Raw genomic sequence first — 4,845 nt, 5'->3', positions numbered from 1 at the left:
CCTACATGATGATGTTAACAATTGCAATATTGGTGGCAATGAAACAAAGATGTCTTTTATTGAATATCTAATATTACCAGGCTTTATCCAAGGCAGCTTTAGTACAATTTGGCATATAATCTTTTCAAGAATCCAGTAAGTAAGGTTCTAGCATGACCATTTTTCAGATGAGAAAACTGAAGATGAAAGATATTAAATAAGTTATCCACTGTAAGCCTTTTAAATATCAAGGTCACAACTCAGACCCAGGTCAATTTAAATACTTTCTACCTCCCCATACCATTTCCATTGCAGATACCCATGCTCCAACAAAACAGCCAGTAGCACTCAGCCACTTTGAATAATTGTCTCAAGGATTTCAGATGATGTACATGAGTTTTGGAGCTGGAATTTTTTCCCAGAAGATCATAAGCACACACAGGCACCCGCTTCCTGTGTTTTGATTCCAATCTCATCTGTGGCTTCAAGGGAAAGACTAAATAAATCCAATTTTATCATGTTGCTTCCATCTCACTCTACAAAGAATGAGCCGATCCTGCCCAGCTCCTGATTTTTGTGTCCACATAGTCAAAGCAACTGCAAATAAATGGCACTGAGATATTAATGGGCTTCCTTGGGAATATAGAGTTAGGTCATAATAGAGAAATAGTATTCATAGCACATTCTAGAACCAACTGAAATGGTTCATCACCAGTGAGGTCAAACACATTGTACTAGATTGCTCTGTGAGCTCAAAATAAATACAGAATTAATTATTTGAAATGCTTTCAAGAAACTTAAGATGAATGGCTTTTTTAAAAAATGATACTAACAAACAGAATGACCTAAACAAGACAATGGAAGACATTTTGTGGTCCGTTCACACTGTGGAATATTATAAAGTAGTAAAAATAGATAGATTATGACTACTTGTAACAATGTGAGCGAAGCTTAGAAACATAATGTTGGGTGAAAAAGCAAATCCCAGAAATCTACCAACTATATGTAGCTAATTCTAAAACATGCTCAAAAATTCTTTGACACCCAACCCTTCCAAAGGTGGAGACTAATTTCCCTCTTCTTGAATGAGAGCCAGATTTAGTGATTCATTTCCAATGACTTTTGACAAAAAAAAAAATATGGTATGTCAATTCAAGAATAAGTGGGGAAAAAAAAGAACAGAGCCACGTTTGCCTTATTCTTGTGACCTTTATTTTGGAAAGCCAATCACCAGTCTTAAGGACATTCAAGAGCCTATGAAGAGGCCCAAGTGGAGAGGAACTTAACTTTCCTGCCCATATCCAGCAAGAACTTGCCAGCCATGTGCATGAGCCACCTTTGAAGAAGATCTTCAGTCCCCAGTCAATCCTTCAGATGACCTACTGATATCCTGACTTCGACCTCATAAAAGATCCCAAGCCAAAACCATATAGTTAAACCACTTGCAGATTCACGACTCACCAAAACTTGAGACATCATAAATATTTATCATCTTAAGACACCAAGTTTGGTAATTTGTTGTACAGTTATACAAAAGTAATACAACAATATGATACCAAAATTTTTTATAAATCTCAAAAGCAAAAAGTTGTTTATACAAACTTATACAGATTATAAACTTTTTTTTTTTTTTTTTTGCAGAGTTACAGGCATGAGTTTATTAGGAGGGATAGAAAAGGGAAAGAGGGTACACTCTCAAGGGAAATAGAGGGTCCTCTCAGTAAGGAGAGGGACACACATCCCTCATATTTTCCAGTTCCATTGAGAGTCCCAGGGAAGTTTCCAGAGTCCTGCCTAATCCACCTTCTGACTTTTGACTGACAGAATAGGAACTACATGAACCGCCTCCAAGAGAGAATGGTATAAAACTGTTTTTTGTTTTTGTTTTTGTTTTTGTTGTTGTTGTTGTTGCTTTTATGGTGGTAGAGTTCAAATCCAGAGCCTGATACATGCTAAGTAGACATTCTACCACTGTGCTACACCCCGAGACAATAAAACTGCTTTTTAAGTAAAGGAATATCAGGCAAACTCTTAATATTGACACAGAGTTATACTGATAATGAATACAATGCTTAGATTAAATGCATGAAACAACTGTGTAAAAGTATCTGAAAGAAACCACATTTGGCAGGAATGGTGGGACCAAGAGCACATAGGAAAGGGAAGTGAGATGAGATAAGCCATACCTTTGGCTCTGGTTTTTCCTTTAAGTCATGGTCATGACATGATGTGGGGCAATGGAGTCTGAAGGCAAGGCAGCAGAGGAATCTGTAGAGGTCTCATTAGGTCAGGGAGTCAGAGATTGAAGTTCAAGGCCAAGTTCAAGTTCAAGGGATCTATTAAATACTTTGAAATTTCAGTTGAGATCCCAGAAGAGATATACCTATAAGAAGTGACTTATGCATTACAATTAGGAGGAATATACCCTAGGAATCTGGCAATAGGAACAATTTGGAATAGACCAACCAAGACAAAGCCCTTAGACCAATCCTCAATGGCATCAGGAGGATTTATCCATACTCTATCACCCTCCTATAAGAAAATTAAATAATTTTTTGTAGGGCTGGAGATACAAAGAAAACCCTCTACCACTAGACTATGCCCCTAGTCTCTAAATAATCTTTAAAGGAACATATATATAACATTACCCAGAGACTGTTATTTTTCATATATGATTTCTGGGTTTTACTTGAAAAATACCAAGCATGTCAATAAATAGGATCAAATGACTAAACACTAAGAGAGGAAAAAAGAAAAACAGTGGGAAAAAAAATAGGGAAAACAGTAATATAGACATTAAAGTTTCAAACAGGGACTTCAAAGAAATTATTATTAGTAAGTTCAAGAACATAAAAGAAAGGTTAGGTAATTTTACCATAGAATAGGAATCCATTTTAAAATTGATAATCCAATGGAAATCCTAGAACTAAAACAATAAAATTATTAAAATTAAGAATTAAAGTTGGGCGCTGTGGTGCACACCTGTAATTCCAGTGGCACAGGAGGATTTCAAGTTCAAAACCAGCCTCATCAACTAAGTGAGGCTCTGAGCAACTCAGCAAGACCCTGTCTCTAAATGAAACATAAAAAAGTGATTAAGTGCCTCTGGGTTCGATCCCCAGTACAGAATAAAAAAAAAAAAAAAGAATCAAATAGATGGATCCAAAAACAGATTAGACATGTCAAAAAGAGGACAGTGAAGCAAAGAGACAAAAAAAAAGGTTAAAAATGGAGTTGGGCCCAGTGAAATGTGCCTGTAGTTCCAGCCACTCAGGAGACTAAGGCAGGAGGATCACTTGAGTCCAAGAGTTCAGGGCCAATCTGAGCAACATAGCAAGACTCCATCTCAAAAAAAAAAAAAAAAGAAGAAGAAGAAAAGAAAAATGAAAGGGGGGAAAAAGCATAAGAGACATAGGGACATGGTTAAAACACCTAACATACTTGTAATTGGGTTCCAGCTGGAAAGGAAAGAGAAAATCGCATAGAAGGAAGTTTTAAGGAAATGCAAGCTGAGAATTTTCTAAATATGATGAAAGACATAAAGCCACAGAGCAAAGGATTTCTACAAATCCCATGCAAGATAAATACAAAAAAATACCACACCTGGATATATCACAGGAAATCTGGTAAAAATGAAAAACCATGAGAAAAGTCTTAAAAGCAGACGAAAGCGGGGGAGGGGGAAACCACATTGTTTTTAAAAGAGCAATAATAAAACTAAGAGCAGAGCAATAGAAAAAATGGAAGCCAGAAGATAGGCAAAGGCAATGTTAAAAAATGCTGAAAGAAAATAATTGTCAACTTAAAATCCTACACTCAGTGAACATATCCCTCAAAAACAAAGGTACAGCAAAGACATTTTCAGGCAAATAAAAACTGAATTTGTCACCAACATATCTGCATTAAAAGAAACACTAGAAGAATTTTTTTCAGGCAAAAGATAATCCCATATGAAAACACAGTAATGCAAGAAGAAATAAACAGTACCAAAAATGTAAAATGTACAGATAAATCTAAGATAATACATACTGCATGTTGGCTGGGTGTGGTAATCCCTTGAGTCTGTAATCCCAGCGACTAGGCAGGCTGAGGCAGGAAGATCACAAGTTCAAGACCAGCCTCAGCAATTTAACAAGGCCCTAAGCAACTTTAGACCCTGTCTCAAAAAAATAAAAAGGGGTAGGGATGTGGCTCAGTGGTAAAGGGCTCCCTGGGTTTAATCCTCAGAATAATTAATAATAATAATAATAATAATGTTAATGTCTATGAGAATCAAAATATAAACAGAATTAATTTATGTTAACACATCACAAATAAACAGGAGGAGGGTGAATAGGGTTAAAGCATTGTGCAATTCTTGTATTATTCAGTGTGATATTAGTACTAATTTAAGGCAGCTTATAATAATCTCTAGAGTAATTGTTATGCTTATTTTGGCAGCAAATATGCCAAAATTGGAACAATACAGAAAAGATCATCATGGTCCTGAGCAAGCATGACATGCAGATTCTAAAGAATAAAAAATGTACAAAGAGCAAGCAAGAAGAGTAGGGAAATGGAGTAATGCATGATGAATCCAAAAGAAGGAAGACAGGAGAGCAAAATTAACAAAAATCATACGGAACTTATAGAAAGGAAATTGTAAGATGATAGATTTCAATCATAATATCTGTAATTACTTTAAAAATACATGAACCAGCTGGGCATGGTGGCACAATCCTGTAATCCCAGCAATTTAGGAGGCTGAGGGAGAAGGATCACAAATTTGAGGTCAGGTTCAGCAAATTAGTGAGACCCTGTCTCACTATTAAAAATAAAAAGGGCTGAGTATGTAGCTCAATGGTAAAGCACCCTGGGTTCAATTCC

At 36.1% G+C, this 4,845-nt stretch overlaps 1 non-coding gene across 1 annotated transcript; it reads left to right on the top strand.

Moving 5' to 3' along the window:
- The first annotated feature begins 4,403 nt into the window (after positions 1–4,403).
- LOC114095921 (U6 spliceosomal RNA) lies at positions 4,404–4,509 on the top strand. Its single transcript, XR_003583321.1, has one exon. It is a non-coding gene; the product is annotated as a U6 spliceosomal RNA (small nuclear RNA).
- The last annotated feature ends 336 nt before the right edge of the window (positions 4,510–4,845 follow it).

Source organism: Marmota flaviventris, chromosome 3 (assembly GCF_047511675.1).
Source record: "Marmota flaviventris isolate mMarFla1 chromosome 3, mMarFla1.hap1, whole genome shotgun sequence".
Taxonomy (NCBI): Eukaryota; Metazoa; Chordata; class Mammalia; order Rodentia; family Sciuridae; genus Marmota; species Marmota flaviventris.
Note: the sequence above shows the minus strand (reverse complement) of the source record. Positions and strands in the feature narration are given on the sequence as shown.